We start from the raw sequence: 15,064 nt of genomic DNA, 5'->3' as shown, positions 1-15,064 counted from the left end.
AAGTGAACTCAAAGAGGGGAATATTCCATCTCCTTTACTTTGCTGGCATCTTGTCCAGGTGCGCTAATATGTCAGGTCTTCAACTTTAAAATCGTGGTAATGATAAATGTCATCAAAGGAGCTCCACCAGCACTTGTGTTGCACTGTGCCAATGCACTTGACTGCCAAGGAGCTATGTAAGCTATGAACTTTGCTTTGTACAGCAAGACATGATGCCTGAACAGATACAAAACAGATTTGGTTGGCAAAACTGTTTCAAGCCTCACTTTATCTTGCTTGTTGGCAACGTGATGGAGAGCCTCCAGCCCTCTGGCCATTATACAGTATATTTTGTGCTATCACAAATCATCCACACTGTGCTTTTCCCACAAGCTAATATGAAGCCAATAAGCTATTGTTCATGTTATGCAAAAGAAGATGTCATTTCAATGGTTGTAAGATCTATCAGGGTGGATTGGATTGATTTGATGACCAATAATAATTGTTTTATGCCATTGACTGAATGTTACATAGACATTTGGTTGAGCACATAAAAAAAAACATTTTTTTTTTCGTTTCTCTTCATGAAGGCTTCTATCATTAATACTATTTAAAATCAGATTCCGAGTGGTGTCGCTTGCATACTGCTAAGTGGCGAAGACAGTTGCATCAGAGTGAAAGGCAACAATCCTATTCTCTTATTATTAAAATACAGTGGCTCAAAATCTACTAAACCGTTTAGTCAGGGGGACAGTTCGAGCACTATGTATTTCACAAAAAAATGTCGACATACTGCTTCATGTTCATGTTTTGCTATGCAGCTTTTCATGAAAACTTGGTCATGAGCTACCACAATAAACCTACCGACCAAATTGTGCTACCCGTTGTCTGATTGGAGAAAAAAGAGTGATTTGCAAATTCTTACATTTGACTTGTCTTCATTTCTGATTCATCCATCCATCCGTTCATTTTCCAGACCGCTTTATCCTCATTAGGCTGACGGGGGGTGCCCGGAGCCTATCCCAGCCGTCTTTGGGCATGAGGCGGGGGACACCTTGAATTGGTTGCCAGCCAATTACAGGGCACACCAAGCCAAACAACCAGTCACACTCACACTGTAGTGACAATTTAGAGTATTCAATAAGCCTGCCATGCATGTTTTTGGAATGTGGCAGGAAACCGCAGGACCTGGAGAAAACCCACGCGGGCCCGTGAACATGCAAACTCCAACCCTGGGGAGCCAGACCAGGTCTTGAACTCACGACTTCTGCACTGTGACCACTCGACTACCAGGCCGCCACTTCTGATTCCGTTAACAAAAATAATGGGATGCACATCTTTTGTCAATAATCCCCAGGCCAACATTCCTTTTGCCTGTTTATGGACTAATACATCAATGGATAATTTAATACAGTGAAAAAAATAAGTATTTGAAGACCCTGCTATTTTGCTATTCCACCCATTTAGAAATCATGGAGGGGTCTGAAATGTTCATTGTAGGTGCATGTCCACTGTGAGAGAGAGTGCCCTAACCACTCTCGAGGACTTGCACACTGCAAGAATCCAAACAAGGGTGCGAAAAATCCTACTGGACCGTCCACACCCTGACCACCACCTTTTCCAGCTACTCCCCTCAGGCAGGCGCTACCGATCCATGCGCACCAAATTCAGCAGACATTTGAACAGCTTCTTCCTCGAAGCCATTAACTCTCTAAACAACTGTTGGGGTAATTCGCTATACAAACATCTTTAAACATCTTTTTTGCATAGTTTGTTTTTGTTTGGACTTCCTCGATGAAAAGATTTCTTCAGCCGTCATCTGTACTTCTTTGAAGGTGTCGGACGTTTCGCTATCCAAGAAACTTTGTCAGCAAACTAAAGTCTTACTGGTTTAGGCCCTATATATATATATATCCCTACTGTCCAGACATGGCGGTGCCGGACTCTTCTATGATAGGTCCCTGCTCTCAGGTTGGGGAGAGCAGAGGACTGCTCCCTGACTAACCCAAATAGACCTGTATAGTGACTCCATTTTTGTTGTGATGATACTAGTGCAGCGTGTTCTACTGGAGACAAATTCCTTGTGTGATTTACATACTTATGTTATATGTTATAAAGATGATTCTGATTCTGATGAACTAAAAAAAATCCAGAAATCACAATGCATGATTTTTGTTAGCAATTTATTGATGTAATACAGCTGCAAACAAGTATTTGAACACCTCAAATTCTAATCCTGATAGACCTGTTCGTCCACCCGCATTCCATTTATCATCCTGAATCAGATGCACCTGTTTGAGGTCGTTAGCTTCATATAGACACCTGTCCACCCCATACAATCAGTAAGACATTAACTTGGTAATTAACTTGGCCAGTAACATGGCGCAGACCAAAGAGCTGTCCAAAGTCACCAGAGACAAAATGATACACCTCCACATGGCTGGAAAGGGCTACAGAGTGATTGCCAAGTAGCTTGGTGAAAAAAGGTCCACTGTTGGAGCAATCATTAGAAAATGGAAGAAGCTAAACATGACGGTCAATCTCAATCGAGCCCCATGCAAGATATCTCCTCGTGGGGTCTCAATGATTCTAAGAAAGGTTAGGAATCAGCTCGGAACTACACGACATGAGTTGGTCAATGACCTGAAAAGAGCTGGGACCTCCCCTTCCAAGATTACTGTAGGTAATACACAAAGACGTCATGATTTGAAATCATGCATGGCACAAAAGGTTCCCCTGCTGAAACCAGCACATGCCTGTCTTGTGTTTGCATATGACCATTTGGATGATACAGAGGAGTCATGGGACAAAGTTTTGTGATTAGATGAGACCAAAATAATTTTTTTTGTCATAATTCCACAAAGTGTGTTTGGAGTAGGAAGAAGAATGAAGAGTACAATTTGAAGAACACCATACCAACTGTAAAGTAGCATCATGCTTTGGGTTTTTTTTCTTCTCATGGGACAGGGCGAGTGCACTGCATTAAAGAGAGGATTACTGAGGTTGTTTATTGTGAGATTTTGGGAAGAAACTCCTTCCCTCAGTCAGAGCATTGAAGATGGGTCGTGGCTGGGTTTTCCAACACAACAACAACCCTGTCATATTCGGATTCGGGAGCAGGTGGCGGGTTTGCGCCTACCTGCTTGTACACACCTGCTGCCAGTCACCTCCTTATGTCACCGGGTACTTAAGGGGTGTCATTCGGTCATGGGATCGCCGGTGAATTATCATTGCCTCGCCACTGGCATTACCCAGGTTTGATTATTTCTTCTGAGCGTTTATTCATGTGTCCCGGTCCGAGGCCCCTCCGCGGATTTTATCTCTTGTAAGACTATTTCTCGGTAGACTCAGTGTAACTTTACTCGTTTGTAGTTGCGGGGGTTTGTTCCCCCCTTTGCCTTCTTACTCTCGTTGTCGTTCTTGCTCATTCATATTCGCCTGGTCCGTATTTGACCAGCACCTTTAGTTTTGTATTTTGTTCGGTGTGTTTATGTTACCACATTAAATCATTTGTACGGTACGCCTGTCTCTGTCTGCTATTTTCGGGATCCAGCTAATTATTTCGCTCCAAACGAGACAATACTCTCTTCGTCTCATTAGGATCATGACAGACCCGAAGCACACAGCCAGGAAAACCAAGGAGTGGCTCTGTAAGAAGCATATCATGGTCCAGCCAGTCTCCAGACCTGAACCCAATCGAAAACCTTTGGAGGGAGCTCAAACTCAAATACTTATTTGGAGCTATATCACACAAATAAATTGTTAAAAAAATCATGCATTGCGATTTTTCTTTTTAGTTCATCTCTCTCACAGTGGAAATTCCAGACCCCTCCATGATTTCTAAGTGGAAGAAATCGCAAAATAGCAGCGTGTTTTCTTCACTGTATGTGTGAAATAGATTTCACTTTGTGCCTTTACTTTTCTAAACAGATTTTGACATGTGGTTTAACATCTTAAAAATGTGGAATTTTCTGATGTAAACGTGAAATTTAAAACATGGTGGTATAAAAATTTATATTTCCAGAAGATTCCTCTCACTGGCTTGCTGCCTGGTAGCGGTGTCCACAAAAGCAATATTATGTTTTAAAACACAGCAGCAACTACTGGATAATTTTACTTGGGATTTTGATACTCTCATTCATCATGCTGTAAGGATAGCCTGTGAAAGCTTAAGCGGTTCTTGGTTTCATCTAGTGCCATAATTAATTCATTACAGCAACATTTTCAAATCTTCGGCTCCGTAAAGTGTTTTGGTTTTGTATGACCAAATGAACGTAAGCCATGCTTACATTTGAAGTACTTTGCAAATGTTCACCGCCCTCACCCTCTTACCGTGTTTATTGTGCTAACTATGAGGCATAGTACTGTATTCATATTTTCTATATTTGGGTGAGAATCACATTTGCGTCTTGAGTGGAAGAAGTTGATATAAATTACACAAGGTCCCTATGCAGTGCAATAAATTGATTTTTAGCTACATTTTCTCCTGTTTTTGCCCTAAGAGATCAGCCCTCAACGCAGGGACAACAGCCCCTCAGGTAAATCACAAAGAAAATATGAAATTGCCATGCCCACATCGAAATGTCACCACTGACTGATTATTATTATTTTTGGGATATTGATTTTATCATCATGATCCACATTAATCAATGATTGAGAACGTCGACTCCTACATCATGTTCACAAAATAGTCGACAAGTGCACACAAAGTAGTTTGGTAAAGTATCTGCGGTTCCTTGCAGATCAGCTGAATAGAGAAGTCGAACATACTTTCATTCCAAGTTGACAAATTGAAGGATTAAGCGTCACAAACCTGGCATTGCAAGAAATCATGTGAATTGACTGTCTGATGCCAGGCAGCTTAACGAGGGGAGATATGACCCTGGCATTAATTTTAATGTTCAGCACCTGCAACGTTCTGAGAGGAGTCATAGTTATATGAAATGAAAAATGTCACAATATAACTTTTTAACTCATTCTGCCTGGGCAAAAATGTGTCCACCCAAGTGCTGCAGATTGTGTCATTTTCACTCAAATTGTAGGACCCACAGAATATTGAGTTTGACGACATCATACACTTTCATTGAAGCATAAGAAACCTTAGACTCTCTTCTTTCATCAACAAAAATCGTTAATTCCTAGGTTATATGGGTCTGGAGTTATCTGGTCTTAAAATGTCATGGGAGGGAAAAACATTGCGAGAGGTCTGACCAGTGCTTTCTCTGCAACCAACATACATGCAAAAAACATACCCAAACAAATTTGGGAATAGCTCTCCACATTATGTTTTTCAATTCCTGAATAAATATGAGAATTGTTTATTTGTGTGCAAATGTAATTAGTTAATGCTCCCAATTTATCCCAATTACTCTTTAATCCCAAAGCCTTTTTTTTTTTCAATTTGAGCATTAGTCACTCCAGTACTGTGACCCGGAAGATAAAGCATCTTAAAGGACTTTAAAGTTCTGTTTGTGAGGTAATGTGGGGAAAGAGATGCCCATTTCGCGGTGGGATCAAAGCATTGTCATCAAATGGTTAGTATGGTTTTGCTTTGCTGAATGCTGCTGTGCCGATGACCATTTATTAAGTTCATTGAGTTGCTTGTTCTGTAGCCACAAGGGGACATAAGCCAGTGTCTTCTTGTTCCGGTCCCAAGCCCGGATAAATACAGAGCTTTTTGTCAAGAAGGGCATCTGATGTAAAAGCTTGGCCAAAACAAACATGCGAATCAAACCTCGGAAGATGGAGAACACTGATTCGCTGTGGCGACCCCTTAAAGGGAAAAGCAGAAAGGAAAAGAAGAAGATGTATTCGTGTGTTTATTTATTTCTTTATTTTACTGTATTTGTTTGTTTAGTTATTTGTTCAGATAAACTTTGTGCATACACTTTTGCTTGCACATGCCTCATTCCCACTTTTGTTCAAATTCACAATCCCAATAATATCCCACACGCCAACATATTTCCACACATTCTTTTGACTACATCTACACAAAGATAGACAAGCAAGCATTTATAGTCCCATTCCCAAATATTCCTTTTTATTGTTTTTTTGAAATTCCCTCATTCGTGGAGCTTTGCCTGTACTTAAATCAACATGAATACAAAGCCTTTGGAAGACATTTTTTTACTTCAGCCAAAGCCCACATGGTGTGGTTCTTAACATTTGATTTTCACAAGGTAGAATGCAGACATGCCTTTGTGTCAGCTTAAGTTCAGTGTGGGTGAATTTTCAAGGAGCCAGCCAACGGAATCCTTGGCAAATCACATCTTTGTAATCGCCTCTGCGTTCTCATTTTGTCTGCGAACTTTGTCATTGTGTAGGACATGATCCACATCTGAGAAAGGCAAGTTGCTGGCTCCAAAATACTGATCTTCCTTCCAGCTATGACTTTCCAAACCACAAACTCCCATCTCCGAGGGTCTTCTCAGCCAAAATGTTCGGCCTTATTACACACTGCCTGGAGCCCAATTATAAAAGAAAAAAGGGGAGGGGAGCAGAATTGGCGACTGATTGAGCTTCCTGGTTGAATGTTAATGGCAACCACAAAGGGATATTTTATACCCTGAGAAGGATTCGCCTAACGATGGGACAATGAGGACATAGAGTAAGGTTTGGGGTTGTCTTGGCGACATGTCATATGCTGATATATTTACGCCTTTATACATCCATGCAATCATCCTCATTGCAGCTGGAAACAATGCAATGTGATTTTTTTTTACATTGCATATTCACTGGTGTGTGAACACTTCCTACCCAGGATTTTGATTAGCCACATACCACGCCAACAGATGTGGAGTCCAGCCAAGACCGTTGATTCAAGTACGGTTTAAGTGCTATTTGAAGTGCTCCTCAGTTCATTGTTGCACAGTCTAGTCTATGGAAACAACAATTACTTCTCCTTGGCTATGTTATTTTTGCCACATGCTTATCCGTGACAACTGTGCAACACCTTTGTTTCCTATTATTCTTCTCACCAGCGACCATGTTGCACGTATAACTAAGGTGTCTCAAAGAACCGCCTTCCCCAATTAGACCTGTTTCGGGACTCCGACCATCGTTGTCAATCCCAAAACGATCCGGTCTCACTTGTAGCAGTGAGACTGAAACACCACTTTAGTGGCCTCCGCTCATAAGTCTGGCACGCCATGTGTAAAAACTATTGCCTTTCAGATTGAATGCCACTGGCTACAACAGTCATGTTGTCAATGACAACGGATAACTTTCAATATGTCATTGTTTGTTCTAGTAAGTTTTCACTGAACCTTTTCGTTTCCACTGTAACCTGATAAAATGGAAGCTGTCCACCATAGTGGCCGCTGTCCCTGAAATGGTTGATTTGAAAGAATGAATCGGTCATGAAAACTACAATAAATCATATATTGGTGCTGTTAAATTGGGAAAAGCTCAGCATCACAGCTGCCCCCGCTGCACGATTTGAGTGTATACGGATAGCCATGGACACCAGGTTCATCATGAGCATGCTGCCGCTGTCTCTTGGGGAGAAACAGGTGGATTCCACTCCTCAGTGATCATTGGACTGTGGCCACTATGACAACATCAGAAAAGTCGTTCTGTTAGTTCACATTTCATATGTAACTCATGAATTCATTTTTGCAAACCAAGCAGAACCTTCAATTAAAGCAGACATGTCAAACTGAGGCCCGCGGGCTAATTTTGGCCCCCACTACAATTGCATTTGGCCAAATATGTATTACATCTTGCCCGCCGGCCCGTGATACAGCGCATGTACCACTAAAGGTGCCTACACTTTAAACGCGTAAGCGCTGGGTGGCGTCAGTGCAACCGTTCATTGTGTATGTGCGACGGAGTCCGCGTTGAGGCACAGATGGTGTTTGATGCCTTAACGCCCCATTTAAAACATTTCTAATACAAGCGTCAAAACGCTGTGACGACTCTACACGCGGCCAATAGGAGAGCAGCCGTTCCTGGGGGCAGGAGTTCTCGATGTGGAGCAAGAAGCTTAGCTTAGCTGCTGCTAAGCGATAGAAGGGGCACTGCCGTCCGCAACACTTTTGGTTCATGTCTTAAAAACACGAACGGAAGGGAAATGGAGCAGGCTTGATGTGTGGAAGCCTCCATGCGTGGCGATCGTCCCGCAATTGCGGCAGCATTTTTCTACGAGTGGTGGAACTGTATGTTTTGATTACTGAAAATGCCGCGGCATTGGCGTTACTCAGGGCTCAAAGTTTCATTTCAGAGCTCATTTTTGCTTGACGATTTGCAGACTTTGAAGCCCAAAAATGTAGATTTGAAGTATTTAGCTACCCCTTTACGTTTGATGTGAATAATGCACCAAACAATCTCCAAATGGAGCTTATTGAGCTGCACTGTCATGACACGCTCCAGTCAAAATATCACTTTTGGTGCTGCGCAATTTCTACCTTACCTCCCTGACACGCTGCCCAAACGCCGTACCTAAGCTGCGCGAACGCCCTCTATGTTTAGGAGCAAATATCTGTGCGAGCAACTGTTTTCGTTCATGAAGATGAACAAAACACCATATAGGAGTCGTCTCACAGATGAACACCATTCAGTCCTGGATATTTCCTATGCGCAGAGCCAAATTCCAGAAATTGATGCACTTGCATGTAAAAAGCGATGCCAAGTATCTGGCTTGGACCCATGTGAATCATCGGAGTGAATGAACAGTGCAACAAACTAAAATGGAGAAATATTATTTTCTTTACTGATGGCATGGTCTGTTCAAAGTTCATCCATCCATCCATTTTCTGTACCCCTTATTCCTCATTAGATCGCGGAGGTTGCTGGAGCAGGGGAGAACATGCAAACGCATGTTCACCCCGGGCCGGCGTGGCTTTTCTCCGGGTCCACCGGTTTCTTCCCACATTCCAAAAACATGCATGGCAGGCAGATTGAACACTCCAAATTGTCCCTAAGTGCGAGTGCGAGAGTTACTGTCGTATGTCTTTGTGTGCCCTGTTATTGGCTGGCAACAAATTCAGGGTCTCCCCCGCCTCGTGCTCGAAGACAGCTGGGATAGACTGCAGCACCCCCCGCGACCCTAATGAGGAATAAGCGGTATGGAAAATGGATGGATATGTGAGCCTGATTTTTTTTCAGTTTTTGTTTTCATCATTTTCTTAAACCTGTTCTGGTTTCGGTATTTAAGCAAAACATCAATTATAATATATTAGGGTGGTAAAAACAGTAGTTTACTGTATCTTTAAGATAATAAAAACATAAACAGATAAATAAATTAAAAAATGGTCTGGCCCTTGACAATGTTCTTTTGTTTAATTTTGGCCCTCTGTGAATTTGAGTTTGACAGTCCTGAATTAAAGTATTGACGATGGTAACTCTGATCTGAACCCCCCAAATCAAAATTTGCAACTTAGTCATTCAGTGTCCATCACCCTATTTTTTCAAAACCGGGTTGTCATTGTTTCAGTCTCACTCTCTCACTCACTCACTCACTCACTCACTCACTCACTCACTCACTCACTCACTCACTCACTCACTCACTCACTCACTCACTCACTCACTCACTCACTCACTCACTCACTCACTCACTCTCATTCTCTCTCATTCTCTCTACCAGCCCAATCAGTTTACAGCACTGATGTCAAAGTCAAGGGGCCAAATCCGGCCCGCCACATAATTTTTTTGGGGCCCGCGAAAGCAAATCAAACTTGTGAAATTCCACGATAATTGCTAAAATCATAACCAAAAAAATTACATTTTTGGATGTAAACCACAATAACAGTCATTATTCTTGACTTCTTCATTATTGCATATCCTGCGACAGCTATTCAGATTAAACCACATTTATTGTGGTTATATGATCAAAAAATATTCAGGTGGAATATGTTACATGTGACACCGGTCTTTTAATTAGTTTGGATGTATTGGAAGATCTCTGAGGAGTCGACAACACCAGGACAAGCAAAACAGGATATTTGTTATCATAGATGGATTGTAATCTGCCAAATGCAGTCAAATTTACCCTCGCTGTTTAGGTTCTTGTGGTTTAAACTCAATATTCTCAATTGTTGCTGCCCATGCCGGTGTCATTCCAACATACAGAGTATTGTATGACACTCAACACAGATCAGCAAAAAAACTGTGTAAGGAATAATATGTACGATATATGATATACTGTACTGTTGAATTTTTAATTCCAATCAGATCATCCAGTGGTTTAAAACTTACTCCAATGTACATTTTACCATGTCATCAGTTTACAGGGTGGACGAAAGAATTTACACAATTTACACAAACAACCCAATCAATGCAATTATGATGATGATGATGATGATGATGAGTAGTGGTAGTAGTAGTATTGACCATCCATCCATCCATTTTCCGCCACTTCAGGTCACGGGAGCAGAAGCTTGAGTCGGGAACAAGAGAATTCACTGTAACCAGGCACTTTTTCGAGCTCCTACAAGTGGGACATGCCCGAAACACATTCACCAGGGAAGATTCCTAATCAGATATCCGAGACATCTCATCTGGCTCCTCTCGGTGTGGAGGAGAAGTGCCTCGACTCTGGGCCCGTTCCAGCCCCACACGGCACGGACCCCCTTTGGACCCTCCCGTGGGTGGTGAGCCCATAAGAAGGGGGACCCGTGTTGCCTCTTCGGGCTGAGTCCAGCTGGGCCCCATTGGTGCAGGCCCGGTCATCTGGTCATCTGCTCGCCAATGAGCCCCACCTCCAGGCCAGGCTTCAGATGGGGGGCCCTTGTGACCCGCGTCTGGGCAAGCGAAACTCTGTTCTGTTTATTTTATTCATCATAAAGGGTCTTTGAGCCATGCTTTGTCTGGTCACTCTACAAGGACCTGTTTGCTATAAGTGACCTTGACAGAGACAGAGATCGAAACGACTTAGCCCGAGGATCATTGGGACACGCAACCCCCTCCATCACGGCTCATGGCGGAAATATGATATAAATTAACATTTCCTAAAAACAAATTATTGTTCTTTATTTCAAGCAAAGTATATGGCATATCAATCACATCATATAAATTATTGGTAGACATTTTTGAAATGGAAAAAAAAAACAAAGTAGGCTTGCGGGACCCTAAAAGTTATTCCAGATTCTATGGTCTCATCTTCCAAGCCTCCTACTTCATCTTACCCCAGACATGCTTAATCATGTTCATGTCGAGTGATGGCCAATTCTAGAGCACCGTGACCTTCATGGCTTTAAGGAATTCTGATGGGGAGTCTGTTGGACGACAAGGAACACCATCTTGTTGAAGAATGTGCCCTCTCATGTGGTTTGGAACGTCATGATCAGAAAAAAAGACTTTCTTCCTACTTGAGGTTGTTGATGGTGCCACCAACTCTGCATGCAGATGTCTCGTTTACCCAAAACTGGAAGTAAGCCCAAGCCATGATTTTCAACCACCAAATTTGATCGTTTCCTTTGTGATTCTTGGGTACGTGCAGGTTCCATCAGGTCTTCTGCTGTATTTGTGATGTTTGGGATACAGTTCAATAAATGATTCATCAGGAAAATCCATCTTTTGTCATGTTTCCACTGTCCAACATTCCTACAGGCTTTGACGAATTCAATTTATTGTTATTGTATTGTGTGTAATATTTGTTTAATGCTACTTTTTGGGCAATAACTTATCCATGGAGGAAGGAATACCACAAACTCTTGTTAATATAGAAGTTGTTCTGATATACTGTATGATGCAGATAAAGTCAAATTATGTGATTACTTGCATTGTTTCTAGACATGGCAAGATTATCTTTCAAAAAACAGTCACTGTGGCTTTCACCAAGCTTTGAACATCAAGACACATTTTAATTGTTTCAATTTTCACCCACTTATTAATGTAATCGCACCTGATGCAAAGTTAATAGCCATATTGAGTCACTGTGTCCATATTCAACGACTTCCATCAATGATGATGCATCACAGTAGTTGGCGCGACTTTCTTGCATGCTGTCTTGCACCCGGACAGAGCGCTGACAGAAACAAAGTCAGACAGACATATTTTGTAAAGGATTCCATTGCTCACACCACTTCACAGATTATTATTGGCTTTTACCAAACAAATGAATGTAAGCACGTGATCTACATATTTGCTACTCTGTGATAAATACTATATGAAAACCACAATTTAAAGAAAGAAAAAACAGTGCCATCGGGTCAAACATTTCTCTTAAATTGACTTTGACCAACAGACATTAAATCAGCTGAGTTGAACAGATTTCATTTCCATAACACTTGAGTGAGAAAAAACAGTGAGTGGGATGGACTGACTGGTACAGAGTCAAATTAGATGACTATTTTTTTGCCTTTTTTTTCTCTCATGAGTGACATGAGATTAATGAGCCCAACTCCGTCCAGCAGACACACTCCCACAGACACCACCATCCTTCTAAGTGTCAGATCTATCAATGTCACTTTACGTTTGTGTCGTTCAGATAAATAACAGCCCTTGCAAACACACTCAATCTCTTGATGTTTTTACTTTGTATTACACTTTGCTGACATCACTGTAGGAAAGGATCTTCTGAACACTCTGAGACATTACTTCACTCCATTTTGTAGCATGCTCAATGACCAAAAAGTGAGGTCCAGAGATTGTTATTGATTACAAAGCTAGGTTATCGAGTGCTTAACGCATCAGCCGCACAGTGCAGCGGTGCAGAGTTTGGTTGCAGCCCCCGACTTCCTGTGTCGGGCATGTTTTCCACATAACGGTCTGGATTGGCAGGTTACTCTAAATTGTCTCAAGGTGTGAGTGTGAGCGTGGAAGGTTGTTCATTTCTGTGCACTCTGCAATTGGCGAGCAATCAGTTCAGGGTGACCCGCTTATTCCTCAATAGGGCCGTGAGGGGTGCTGGGGCCTAGCCCAGCCGTATTCTGGCACCTAAATTGGTTGCCAGCCAATCACAGGGCACACAAAGAAGAACAACAGTCACTCTCACACGCAAACCTAGTGACAATTTGTAGTGTTAAATCTGCATGTTTTTGGAATGTAGGAGGAAACCGGAGGACCCGGAGAAAACCCACGTGGGCACGGGGAGAACATGCAAATTCCACACAGGAAGGCCGGAGTGGGACGCGAACCGGCGACCTCTGCGATGCAGGCGTGCTAACCACTCGACTACCGGGCCGCTCCCTTGTGAACTGTGCGCGGTTAAAGTGAATCAGAAAATGGATTTATGGATTTTTTTTTGCATTGCCATATGACAGACATCAAGTTCAGGGTGTAATCTTGAGATTCCATGCTATCAAGCAGAAAAAATACTTTCGTACTTTTGAGAAACTGTTCACAGCAATGATTTACATCGGTGGGTATGTGTATTCAATATCCTTATCATTATAACAACAAAAGAGCATTTCACTGAAATCAAACATTTCTCAGGTGTAAACTGGACCGAGGCAAATGAATGATGTCATCTCAAGTTTTTATCTTTCTAATTAATTCCATGTTTCTTATTGTGTGGGAAAAGTAAAGGCAAACTGAATCCATCTTGTTTGTAAGGAGAGCAAACCTTAGGAAATTGGGATTCATTGCAACTTGTTTTCTGCAAATTGTGATAGAGTAAACTGGTTCCAACAAAATTTGTATTTGACGAGCTGCTCTTTTCCTTTTGAAAACTTATGGCTCAAGACAGGAAATGTTAACTGCTGGTTTGATTACATCCACAACACCAAGCCTCCCTTGGGCCAAACAGACTGTGCTGTTACTTTCTCCAAATGGAATTTGATATTTAATGTACCGAGTCACGGGTTCCAAATGTGAGGCGAGTGTGACCTTCATTGACTGACAAAACCAAAAGTCCACTGCTAACCTCAAATGCCCTTGACTGGAATTTCTTTCAACACTGAGGCTTGACAGTCAAATTGCAAATGTTTACAACACTGTGATCATGCCGCAGCTATGAACAGATTGTTATTTCACCAATCATGTTTGAAGACTCAAATTGAATGAGGAGACATGTTGCTGTTGTGGTGGGCTCAGCGGACATAACCTTAAATCTACGTGTAACTGCAGTCCAACACAAATTCAATCAATTACTCTGCTACTTTGACGTCTTGAAACCGTAAACATCATCTGGTGTGATGTCATCATACAATTCGCATTGATTTGACAGGAATCTCACCCAGTATGTAGGGGCTTTTTGTGAGGACTATGAGTTGGCCCTTCTGTGACCGCTGATATATATTTGAGTGCTCATGTATGTGCTATTTATCAAAGATTTGTAAAAGTTCCCAAGTCTGACTGTGAAGTCTATTGGCTGTTTGTTTAGGGGTGCCCTATGATTGGCTTGCCATTCATCAAGGGTGTTCCCTGTCTGACGTTCAAAGTCAGCGGGATATAGCCCGGCTCACCCGGGACGCGGAGGACAAACAATATACAAAATGGATGGCTGATGATGGATGGACAGACAGTGTTAACACTGAACACACCATTTGATTAGCAAAAACCCTTTTACGGTCCTTCTTGTCTTGCTTCCAGCTGACATGTTAACATTTAAAAGACACCTTTGCTGACACACCACAGTACTTCCAAGCTGTGCAGAATTTATAACTAGAATTGTAGCACACATTGAATTTGAAAAGGACTCAATCATGACCTCACATACTTGGTGAATAAAACGTGGTCACGAAAAGATATTTAACCTTTTTTCATGCCTGCTCATTTGGACACACTAAATGGAACAGAGCTGTGCTGAAGTGGTCTGGTCTGAGGGGGCCGCCTAAATGGTGGTGGTCCTTTGTTAGGATGTTGCCGTCGACAGTGGGCAGGCAGAGGGCTTGAGATGCTTGGAGTGTTGGTTAAAATGAAGTAGGCAATCGAAAGTGTATATACAACTTTGTGACATTCAAAACCCCTGTAATAGTAAACCACACTATCTTTCAACTCCAATCTCACATTTAACAAGCATTACATCTTTAGTTTCACATGCAGTTGTTGTAAAACTGAAACAGGCTTTTTTTCTCTCCACGGGTTCTGGTTAATGTGGTTGATTGTATCTGTACACAGCTCATATAGTGTATGCCACTAAAATGTTGGGTTGACTTACTAATTGCTTGATAGTGAAAACAGTGAGGGCTATGGTGATTCATTC

Source organism: Hippocampus bargibanti, linkage group LG06 (genome assembly GCF_051943395.1).
Source record: "Hippocampus bargibanti isolate YZ-2025 linkage group LG06, ASM5194339v1, whole genome shotgun sequence".
Classification (NCBI taxonomy): domain Eukaryota; kingdom Metazoa; phylum Chordata; class Actinopteri; order Syngnathiformes; family Syngnathidae; genus Hippocampus; species Hippocampus bargibanti.
The sequence above is the reverse complement of the archived record's forward strand: the minus strand, read 5'-3'. Positions refer to the sequence as shown.